Here is a 12,606-nt window from a genome sequence, read left to right on the forward strand (position 1 = left end):
GCTGCTACAACCCGCTGCTGCAGATACACGCTTTACAACATCAGGACTATACGTGACCTGACCCAGAAAGCGACGCAGGTTCTGGCCCAGGCTCTCGTCATCTCACGCCTAGACTACTGCAACTCCCTCCTGGCTGGTCTACCTGCATGTGCTATCCGACCTCTGCAGCTCATCCAGAATGCAGCGGCTCGCCTGGTCTTCAACCCTCCTAAATTCTCCCACACCACGCCGCTCCTCTGCTCCCTTCACTGGCTTCCAGTAACTGCTAGAATCCACTTCAAGACAATAGCCGCATTCACACCGCAGGACTTTCCCTGGTACTTTGGTTCTTTAGTTCCGTTAGAACCAATAATGTCGCGTTCACACCGCCGGGACTACTCAGTGCCGGGAACTCTTTTGGCCATTTTCAGTCCCTGCTAGAGAGGTGGTACGAACCTGGTGATAAAAGAGTGCCAATTTCTATTCTATTTCTATTGGCTGGGCGAATTGCAAACCACGCCCCCGTTAAACTCTGAATCTTTGTTGTTAGGCAGCCATTTCTTTCCTCGCTACAAAACCACATCCACACCTGAGCGAGTAGTTTTTTTGTACTTTAAAGCAGTTATGACCACACGTACTACAACACCGGAGCGGTGAAATGATGAGGAAGTGTCGGCGCTTCTGGCAATTTACTCTGAGGACGGGATGCAGCAGCTTCTACAGAAAGCAGTTCCCAACTCCAAATGTTTTGAGCGATGTTCGCAAAAGCTATTTGAGCGGCGTGATGCCGTTATTGTTATGTCTTGACTGTGCAATAAAACAAACAAACTGGCGAAGCTTTATTTATTGTGTCCCACCCCAAATTTGCAGAATAGAAGAATGTGAGAGCAGACAGGTTTCGGTGGTTGAATTTATCTACAATGTTGCAACCTTGTGCAGCAATGGCAGGGGCAGAAACACAAGTCTTACACACATAAACACAAGTAATTTATCATGTCATTTGTTTTAGATAAATAAGGGAAAAACACCAAACAACGGTTAATGTCCTTTTCCAAAATCAGCCTGAGGGGGTAATATATAATAAATACATAAAGATAAAGTCCATTGTTATAATGGGTCATTTTATTTGTAAATTACCCTTATAACCCAGCCTCATGGTGCGCATGATTCTTTGCTTGGACATTTTGTTGGTTTGAGTCATTTGAGCTCGGATTCTAGTAAGGACATAAAGTAACACGTATCTTAGGAAGATATGAACTTCATCTTGGTGAAGTTGATGCTGAATTCACTATTTAGTAGATAATCATGTGACACTTTATCTTTGCACTACGGTCTGTCTGCTGAGCCTACCTATTATATATATATATATATCATGTACAGCGGGTGGGCTTTATACCCCCTCCCCAGTGTAGTTCTTATTCTCTTGTTTTTCTTTGTACTCGCCGTGAAGTGGTTTTGTGGCCTGCCAGTAAACCCAGAGAAGAAGAAGACGAAGTGACGTCAGCGTAATCTTGCCTCAGGGAAAGTACTGCGGTGTGAATGCGATTGGCACTAGCCCCCTGGCGGATTCAGTGCCGTGGTACTTTAGTGCCGGCACTAAAGTACGGCAAGTCCTGCGGTGTAAAAGTGGCTATTGGTACTTGGCTTGTGTACCATGCTGCGAATGGATCTGGCCCTTCCTACATCCAGGACATGGTTACACTGTACACCCCAGCACGTGCACTCCGCTCTGCATCAGCCAAACAGCTCGCTGCACCCGCACTGCGAGGGGGACCCAAGTTCCCATTAGCAAAAACACGTGGGTTTGCTATCCTGGCTCCAAAATGGTGGAATGAGCTCCCCATTGACATCAGGACAGCAGAAAGCTTGCACATCTTCCGGCGCAGACTGAAAACTCATCTCTTTAGACTCCACTTCGAGCGATAGAATTACTAACAAAGCACTTATATACTAATAAAGGACTGACTTATCTAAAGCCAGTTGAGTAGCACTTGAAATGTTTTAGCTCTATGAAACCTGATATACTTATATGATTCTGTTTTCTTCAAGTTTGTATCTTCCTGGTCGAACGCACTTATTGTAAGTCGCTTTGGATAAAAGCGTCAGCTAAATGCAATGTAGTGTAATGTAATGTAATGAATAAGAATTAAAATCCATAAGATAAAATGTTCTGGGGGAAGGATGTGTTACGTGTTCAGTTTGCAGATGATTAAGATTCTCAGATTAACAATAGTCGGCCAAATTATTTTCCAACTGCCATCCACCGGAGGTATCTATTTGTCCCTAGACCATACCTGCTATGTGCAGAGATTTTTATTGACAGCAAAGAGTAAAGCTCTAGCACTAAGCTCTTCGTCTGACCTTTTCTAGTAATGGCATTTTGTGAGTGTTAAGTGGTGTGTCCCATAGCCATTAACAGAGTAGGGCATCTGTATACAGAACAAATGATGAGGTAAGTCATATATAAAATGTGCGTCATCAAAAGTGAGACCAGTTGTATTAAAGATTTATCCTTTATCTTTATTCTTCTTTGTCAGTTTTTTTTCCTCCATGTAACTGTCGAATATAATTTTTGTCCAGGGGCTTGGATCTGTAAAGGTATGCGTTTGTTACGATGGTGTGTGTGATGATTGCAGGCTATCAAGCTGATTTAGCAGACTCACAAACACACACAAGCTTAGAGTAAACATCGGGATACAAGATCCTGATGATCAAACATACTCATGATTTCTGGCAGTCTCAAAGATGACAGGGCTGCAAACACACACAAATACGCACGCACGCACGCACACACACACACACACACACACACACACACACACACACACACACACACACACACACACACACACACACACACACACACACACACACACACACACACACACACACACACACACACACACACACACACACACACACACACACACACACACACACACACACACACACACACACACACACACACACACACACACACACACACACACACACACACACACACACACACACACACACACACACACACACACACACACACACACACAGGGCAGGGACATCTGGAGCTGAGCCCACAAAGAGGCAGCGTGAGTGGGCCACACAGCAGGAGCCGAGCCCCTGGTCCTGCACCGGCTCTGGAGATGCCGTCATGTTTTCCACGCAGCTGGGGTAGGAGTGGTCAGGCGGGCAACTGACTAGCAGAAAACAAACAGATGCCAAATGGAGAATGGAATGAAAAGTGCATGTGTGTGTCTACATGTGGGGAAATGAGAAACGTTTACGCACCAGGTGGATTCCAAAGTCCCAATGACCTAGTTCTGTTTCGGAGGAGCATTCATAACAGGTTAGCCAATGATGGATGTAAATAATTTATATCCAGAATCAACAAAAACATGACTGATAACTGATGACATTCAGAACGTCTGCTCAAGGGTACTTCAACAGGATAAATACTTGCAGTTCTGCAGCTAAACAACACTTTTGGACACGTGGAGTTCCTGTAGCAACACAGCTCTTTGTATACATACATATACTTGTACATATAGGTGTTCTTTTTTTAAATGAATAGTTTTGGGAAAAACACTTGGTCACGTGCTTTTCAAGAGGCCCAAGTATCAAGTAAATAGGAAGTTAAAAAGCCAAATATGGCCCCCGGCCCCTGCAAAACTCAATAATACATGCTATGTGTTGAGTTTGTTCAATCTTTACACAATCAGGAATTTTAAATAATAAATGGTGGGCTTCAGGATAGCTTGACCTGATTGCCATGACATATTTAAAGTATTTAAAGACACAGATAATATAAAAACATCCTGTTTATAAGAAGCAATAGGTTTCAGAAAATATGGTTCTATTTTGAGGAACATTTGCATGAATAATACTGCCTGCAATTACAGGAACTATATTAGTTTCATTTGTTAGTGCTGATTAAAGAAAGCTAGCTAACAACCTAATGATTCAGGTAAGTAATTCAATATGATATTATATTAAAATATTGCTACTTTTTTTTATCGCCTCTTTTTACGAAAATAGTTTCCTCAGTCTGTACTTGCAGCACTCAGACTGCACTCCTCTTCAGGCTGACAGTGATAAGAACTCTTTTCAGCTCGGGCCTATATGTCTCAGCTCTCATCCTCCCTCATTTTCATCTTTTTTTTATGGCAGAATTTCTTCTCGGCTCGCTTCATCTCCCTCTTTCACTCCTGCTCATTCACCACGCTGTCGAGGTGAGTCTGTTCTGTCTTCGTTTTAGCACCGTCGTCAGATCCCGCCCGGGGCCAGAAGGATTCCTGTGATAGCATCCTCAAAGTTAAGATGTGCCTGTACACTGACGCAGATTAAAGAGAGACTGCGAGAAAGAGTCGGGCTGAGAGATGTGTACGGTCCCTTTTGGCACTTCAGTTCCAATTTGAATTGTTAAAGCTAAAAGTGCAAATTACAACATCATTTAAAATATTCTTCTTTGCTAAAGCTGAACGTTTATTGATTTGTTGGCATTTTTGTGTTGCCACTTTCTGACTCTTAATTGAATGAAAACATATCACGCCCACCTCTTCTTCAGAGATGTCCCTCTGTTTTTGATGTCTGTAACTCATTTCATGCCATCAGTCACTTCTCACCGCCTCCCTCCATCAGCCTAATAACTGCTGTGCCTTTTCTCTCATGTCTGCCTCAGAATAAAGGATTCAGTGCATAGAGTCTGGGCCGACTCTCGCCTCTACATACTTTCCACCTCCATCTCCTCTCGGCTCGGGGCTTCAGTCTTGAACTCCTGACGGGCTGAGTGGGCTGAGTAGGGGGCTGCTTGTCTATCTGCTGTCCGCCTACATTACTTTCTACCGGCTGACTGGATTGATAACAAGCTGAGTGTGGGCATTATTTCAAGTTCAAGTTTACATTTCTCCTGACTCATTTTGAAAGTTAATGAGGCTTTTTGACAACTCCACAGAATGGGTTCTCGGTAGCTGCCATGCTATTGTTCCGATGACCTCCTGTGCCGAAACCCCAATTTCCCAACGAAAATGTCCAGTTGTCCCATTTCTCTGGCAGTCATTATATTGGAGTTATAACATGTGCATTCCCAGCTTGGTTAGGTTTACAAATTGGAATGCAAACTTGAAAATATTCATAATTAGTGTGGAGTCTGGGTTCGTCTCGTAGAGAACAGATTGTAATTTAAAAGAAAATGCATTTCTTCTCAACCTAGCCTAGCTTAAATTAGCAAACTCTTTGATTCAAGTGGACAGAACTAAAGGGTGGTCAAGAATGTGTGTATTTGCTCAGTTTTCCACTCATAACCATACTTTTAGAAGCATCATTGCTGTATTTATCACCTTGACAACATTTTATATTCTGTAAGCCTAAACTCATTTTTTTGTGAGATAAGATGAAAACCACTTTCCTTGACCCTGTCGTGTTACTATCACCCTGACATTTATTACTTATTAGGCGTAGGGAGGGAGGGGTGCGGAGCTCATCGGAGTGAGAGGAGACAATGCTTGCAGAAGTTGGCATGCTGTCTGTAGAAGCTTCAAATATATTTATCTTCTGGTTTGTTCAAACATTTACAAAAAAACCCAAAATGAACAAAACCTTAATCCATGATAATCTCAGAATGCGCCCTTGCGATAGAAGGGTCAAATATCTGAAAACACCACAACAATCCTAATCCCCCCAAATCAATAATTTTATCGTATTCCCATGCAAGATTGTAAAACAGAGTTTCAGATTAGGTATAGCAGAGAGATATCAAATGAAAGAGAACCGAGAGACAAAAGAATGCACACTGGGTTAAACGTTAAATGAGACGCCACTATAAGAACATCTCTGCCCCCCTTCTACTGTGTGGAATGTGTTGGCATCTGTATTGTTCTGTTATTTCATCTGGCTCAGGAATGCAGACAGATAGGAAGTTAGCAACCACCTCTGTTGTGACCACTAACTTACTCCCCTGGGGTGAGGCACACATACATACACACACACACACACGCACGGACGCACGCACGCACGCACACACACACACAGTAGATTTATAGAGCTATTTATTGTAACAGTCGACTGTCTGTCTAGTCCTCTTCTATTATTGCCATGCAGCTGCGTAGGTGTGGATTAAACCTCTTCCTGGATGATGCAAACCACAAGTGCATCTCACTTAATGAGAATAGATGCTTTTAAATGGCTAGACCTGGCCGGAAATATTAGAAACCAACGTCCTGTTATGCATGCTGCAAGCACTGCACAGACTGAAGCAACCGGAGACAATTCATGGGAAATTGTGTTCTGCAGGGTTCCCTGGGGGCATAGTGGCTATAAGAAGCATACTTGTCTGGTGCATGACCTTTGTCACGTGTAATCTCTGCAACTCCCCTATTTGTCATGCCTTCTGTCTACAATCTAGTGCAGCAAAGCAGTAATCTCTTAAAAATATAGTGCCCAGAGTCTCATGCGACAGGTGTGGCAGATTTGCAATAAAGAGATGCTACAATAGGAAATGTCATGTTTTTCAGAACAACATCTCCACACACTCCCCTCCCTAAAAATACCAGCACATGATGTTTGCTGTTGTTAAATGACTATCAAAACAAGATAAAGTGCAAAATGAGAAGGCAAGTCAAGAATGTCACAAATGAGCCTCAGGATGTAATGAATTGAGACCTCAACCACAAGCAGACAACAAGTGGGGGTCAGCGGGGGTGCAGCCGAACAAGTTATAGACCTCCTGCCTCATTAGGAGATTGACAATGAAGTCTACATCTCTTAACTCATGTGATGTTTTCCCTGCTTGCTACGACTGGAAGCTTTCTTACGGTGACTAATATAGATCTATACTGTAAGTGTCAGAAACAAGGAACTTTTTTTGAAAGCCATTCTTTCCAGTAATCCTTGAAAGACTCCTCCACATGCATAATTCTGTTTGTACTTTGTCTCTGTAAGGCATCATGCCCCGACAAATATAAGCCATAGAAGTGACATACAAGACATAAAAATGTATCCGTTAGCTTCTCCGAGTTTTAGCGAGCCCAAGTGCATTTGGTGAATGTGTCACAATTCAGAGAATGAAAATAAAATATTGTTATTATCTTTCTTTAAACAGGTAAACAGAAAACAACATCCCTTCCAATATTTGGTGGATTTTTTTATTTCCCATTAAGATGCACTCAGGGATTTTTGAACTGCAGGTTTTTATTCTCTAAGTGAGGCCTCAGAGGCAGCACTTCCGCTGGTAACTTTGGTAATTGGGTAATTATTTGTTACCACTCTGTCCCCTGGAAGAACTTCACAGTGCTACGTAATTCTTAACATTAAAACTGTTGCCAAGCTAACGTATAGCTATTAGCTCTTTTGAGTAATGCACTTTTCTGGTTAGCTCTAACAATGAGGAAACAATTGAAATGTCTTCTTTTATAGTCATCACTTTCCCTGAGGAGTTTGACAATGGTTCAAACCAGACTTCAAACAACATTTGCCTATAGCTAACAAAACTAGCTATAAGGCAGCATCCACACGGCGGCGTGCGTTGAATAGGGTGACCAGGTCCGAACATACCAAATGTGGGACAAGGAGAATGTTTGTGTGGGAAAATGTGGGACACTCTCTCAACCCCCGGGAAAAAAAATCTCTATTTCTATTCTGTTTCATTTGGTTTATTCAACAGCATCCAATAAACAATGACAGAAAGTGAAGTCAAAATGCAGTAACAATTTAGTATCTTAAAGGTCCCATGTCATGCTTTTCCAGTTATTACCCGTCCCCCTGTGTGTTATGAAGGTTTTTCTGTATGTAAACGGCCTGCAGAGTCAAAACCCTCAAAGTACACCCTGTAGCGAGTAAAACTCTAACACAGAAAAGACCTCCCCAAAACGCCTCGTTGGAGATACGTCACTGTCCATTGATTATTCCGGGTAACTCATGATGTCATGCGTTTTCCGGAATCAAATGGACCAATCCGTGGAGCCGTTACGTTACGTCCGCGGAGCCGTTACGTTAAGCCCCCGCTGATTGGTCCAAATTGACCAATCCACGGACTTCCTCACACACACACTCAGTGCATGCAGCTCTGCTGATCTCTCCTCCCTGGCTGCAGGCTGATAACAGACAGTTGGGATCGCGGCGAAATTCTCTCTGCAGACCCATTCTCACAGCGTTTATCAACCTTTTTCTGACTCAGTATCAAGCCACACTTATTGTTTTTATTTCGGCGGTGACTTTGTGTGTGCTCAGGGTGAGTTTGGCTGTGTTTCGCTGTGTATCGCTAAACAAGGAAACCACACCTCCACGGAGCTTAGCTTGATTCACAACGTCCCGACCAATCAGAGCACACTGTGCTCACAGGGAGAGTGGGGGCTGGAGCTACTGGAGCTACAACGAGCCGATAGAGGCAGGGAGTGAAATTCAGTGAATACACGTAGTTTACAGAAATGCTGTATGAGAAACCAATGTGAGTTTGGAAAATTGCACAATATAAATCTATTCTAGTAGACCTCAACAATGGAATTATGATCAGTGGAAATGGCCATGAAATGGGACCTTTAATAAAGAAAAGTAAACTAAGGCTAACCAATGCAGCAGGCATTATTCACTTCAAGTGTTTAGAAATGCATCTTCCTAATTCAACTAGTGTATTACCTGTACAAGTAGACACAACATAAATTAATAGATCAAATAAAACCATAAGTACAAATCAAAACTGGCCAGGAGGGAACAAAAACATAATAATACATAAAATAAAATAGCTTTCAGTTTTGTCCACCACAGCAACAACAGGTGCCCCCCCCCCCCCCCCCCACAGTGTGTGGGCTATTTTGTCACCTAGAACTACTGGTGTCTTTAACTCAAACAACTCTCCAGAGGCAGGGGCAAGCCCATCTGTTATTATGGACGCTGCTTTTGTACGACCACATGACATTTTTCTTTTCTATATCAGAGTCTGGAAAAATGGTCGGCGCTAGCTTGTTACCAGTTACTGTGGTAACACTGGTTATTTCTGCTGCTGTTACCTTGTCTGAGTGTCCATCATTTTTTGGTTTGAGTAGGAATGTCTCCATAGAGTGGGATGTCTCTTTTTGAGCGACACGTTTCTTGTGAGAATCGCATTCTCGGTGTCTTTTGACGTCGTATTCACCGCCATGTGAAATTGAAAAATTACTCTTGCAAAGATTGCAAAAAAGTCTCTGAGAGTCGCCCTGCACTGGCTTCACCCACGGGTAAGTGTCTTCCCAGTCTTTGTTGTATGTGCATCTTCTTTTCTTCTTAGCTGTAGTTTCAGTTTCGTCCATTTTCCATAACCTGCTGCGTTGCCTACGTTATTGACTGACTTTCGTTGTTGTTGTTTGGCGGGGCCGCGGGGGGGTGTGTGTGAGTGAGTTACTCTCATTGGTTAACACTTGACCAGCACCCGTCATGTGTTACAGTTTGATTGACAGCAAACACACCCCCGTGATGATAGCCTTCCCTGCTTTCTCAACAGCCATTGGATACATCTGATTTTAGAAAAGCGTCTTAGCCTATCAAAATGAAATATGCGGGACCAGAGGTCGCGCTAACCGAATATTTTCCGTCTATGACGGATTTTTTTTAACAATGACGGAAAAATCTGAAAGCTGTCCGTCATTTTGACGGATTAGAACAAACTCGTAACAGCACCAAAGTTTCCCCGCAGGGAGGCTCCGGTGTTAAGCATGCCTGCCAAAAAGGAAATGATACCGTTTCCAAACCCAACTTTGCCCTACAAATCATTGAAAGGTCTGTGAGTTTTGGCTCTACGCTGTGCGCACTCCCGCGAGGTGCAGTGGGCATGCATAACACGGCGCTAACAGTTCACAAGCGTGCGCCCAGCCCCCCGTTGACAGTTCACGACTGTGCTCTCCCCCCCCCCTACACCCCTGTTGACAGTTCACGACCGTGCTCTCCCCCCCCCCCCCCCGGTTGACAGTTCTGTCTCTCTCTCTCTCTCCCCCCCGCCCCCAGAGTGTAAAGGCCGACGGGTAATACTGAATTTTGACGGAAATGTTACGATCCTGTTCGTCAAAATGACGGGCAGTGAAAAAGTCTAGCGCAACCTCTGTGCGGGACATCGTCTCAATTTGCGGGACGCACCAAAAGTCGTGAAAATGCTGTGCAGTCCCGCGCAAAGCGGGACATCTGGTCACCGTAGCGTTGAAGCTTGCCGGAGAGCTTGTCTGAAACTCGACCAACAACCAATCACATGAATCTCCCGCCCCGGACACACAAGCATGCGGTTTGATTGAGTAGAGCTTGTACTGGCATATGATTTGATTGGCTGACGCTTCCGCCGAAGCTTCAAAAGTTGAAAATTGCTCAACTTTTGAAGTGAGCAACGCGAGCAAAGCGAAGCAACGCTCCCACAATGCATTTCGGCAAAGCGTGACGTCACCCCATTCAAAGTGAATGGGCAGAAGCGTGGAAGCTTCAATGCACGCCGCCGTGTGGACGGGCCATTAGGGTATTATAGCTCTACTGAACATTGATGAAAAGTCCACTTCTACTTGGTAGCTCAATGAAGGATGATGGGAAGATAATTTAAATGCATTTTCTTCTTTAGCCATCACTTTCCCTTTGAAGTTTAAGAATGGTTCAGTCCAAACAGCAAATAAAATTTGCCTAGCTAATGTAAAAATGAAGCTCAGCGCAAGTTCAGGCAGGAAGACCTATCACTTCGTATTGCACGTCATGGCAATACTCGCTCCCTTCACTAATTGATAGGGAGCGCCACTCCTCAAGCTAACCTATCACTTCCCTCCATCCACAAGCCTAATTATCGCACCTGTTAATCCCTCTATATATGCTCTCCCCTTTTCCATAAGCTGTCTTCCAGGTGTCAACGCGCAACCCTCCTCCACCCCTTCGCCTCCTGCTTCCAACTCAGGGCCAAGCTTAACCTTCTCCCTTCCAACCGGACCTAACCACTTATCACCACCACCAGTGTCTAGACCCAGGGGGTTCATCGGAAACGGTTCTTTCCCTTCCCGAATGATATCCTACAAAACCTGGGCCTAATCGCCAAACACCATTTTATTCACTGTTATAATCTGTCATCATTATGTTTCATTTATATAATGTGACCCGATAATAAACATGTATTCCATACATCACGTCTCTCCTGATTGAACTAACTTAAAGGCTATTAGCTCTATTGAACAATTTCAAGCCCCATTTTTTCTGGTTAGCTTAATGATAACTGATAAGGATGCAACTTAAATGACACTTACTGAGGAGTTTAAGGAGTTCATTCGAGACTTCGAACACTACAAATTAATTTGAGCCAAAACTGAATTTGTGGAATTGCACTTTTGAATTTCAACCCCATCTTGTCTGGTGTATCTTTGAGACCCATTATGTAAGAATACTCTGGTTTAAGTTAGGGTACACTTCTGGAAGAGCTAATGGCAGTGGCAATATGTTCTTCCATGCAACCCGATCTTCTCTCCAGCTTTCTAAATTAGACAGATGGTTATGGGTAAGTCCCTATGCAGATTCTCCACAGGTTGCATCATGAAGGGGGGAAGACACATTATCGGCGAGGAGAAGTAGGACCATTTGATCTGAGCACCTTCTGTGGTTACAGACAAGCAGCTGCTGGACACTTCCTTCTGTGATCCAACAACCACTTGGCTACCTTTAAAAAAAAACGTTTAACTCCATTAGTCAGCCCTTGTTAAAACCAGCTTATGACCACGCACACGCGCGCGCACACACACACACACACACACACACACACACACACACACACACACACACACACACACACACACACACACACACACACACACACACACACACACACACACACACACACACACACACACACACACACACACACACACACACACACACACACACACACACACACACACACACACACACACACACACACACACACACACACACACACACACACACACACACAGACGTATTTCCCTTTAATTTCCCAATTATTTTGTCACTCCATTGTTCTGTCCCTGAGCTTTATTTTTCTCATCAAATATTATTGTTTTTATTCCAGAAACATCTCCAGAACCTTTCTTTATATATTATTGGTTTTTAAGGCTAATACTTTGAGAAATATCTGTTAAAGTAGATTTTTGCAAAAGGAGGCATCCATTTTTTATAAATGTCACTTTGGAAAAAAATGTTTTATTTATTTACGTAACGATTTGTCCAATCACATAGCCTGAAGCCAACAGTGGTTTGAAGTGAACCTGGGTTAAAAGGGGATGCAGGTTGGCAAGGCAAGTTTATTTATACAGCACATTTCAACACAAGGCAATTCAAAGTGTTTTACAAAAATGAAAGACATTAATAACATTTAAGAAACATATTATGAAATGATATCTAAAAACACTAATTTAAAAGCAATGATATAAAATGGAATTTAAAAACACTAATTTAAAAGCAAAGATACACTAATCACAGTTACAGTGCAGTGTGAGATACACACATCTGAACAAACCCCTCTTTGGGAAATTATAATCTGACCCCATGGTACCTTTTAGTTTTCGCCAAAACTATTCCTCTTTTTTATTTTTAAATGCACATAGTTAAAGGTGGGGTAGGTAAGTTTGAGAAACCGTCTCGAGATACACTTTTTGTTATATTCCATGGAATGCT

The sequence above is a fragment of the Notothenia rossii genome, assembly GCF_949606895.1.
Source record: "Notothenia rossii genome assembly, chromosome: 2".
Classification (NCBI taxonomy): Eukaryota; Metazoa; Chordata; class Actinopteri; order Perciformes; family Nototheniidae; genus Notothenia; species Notothenia rossii.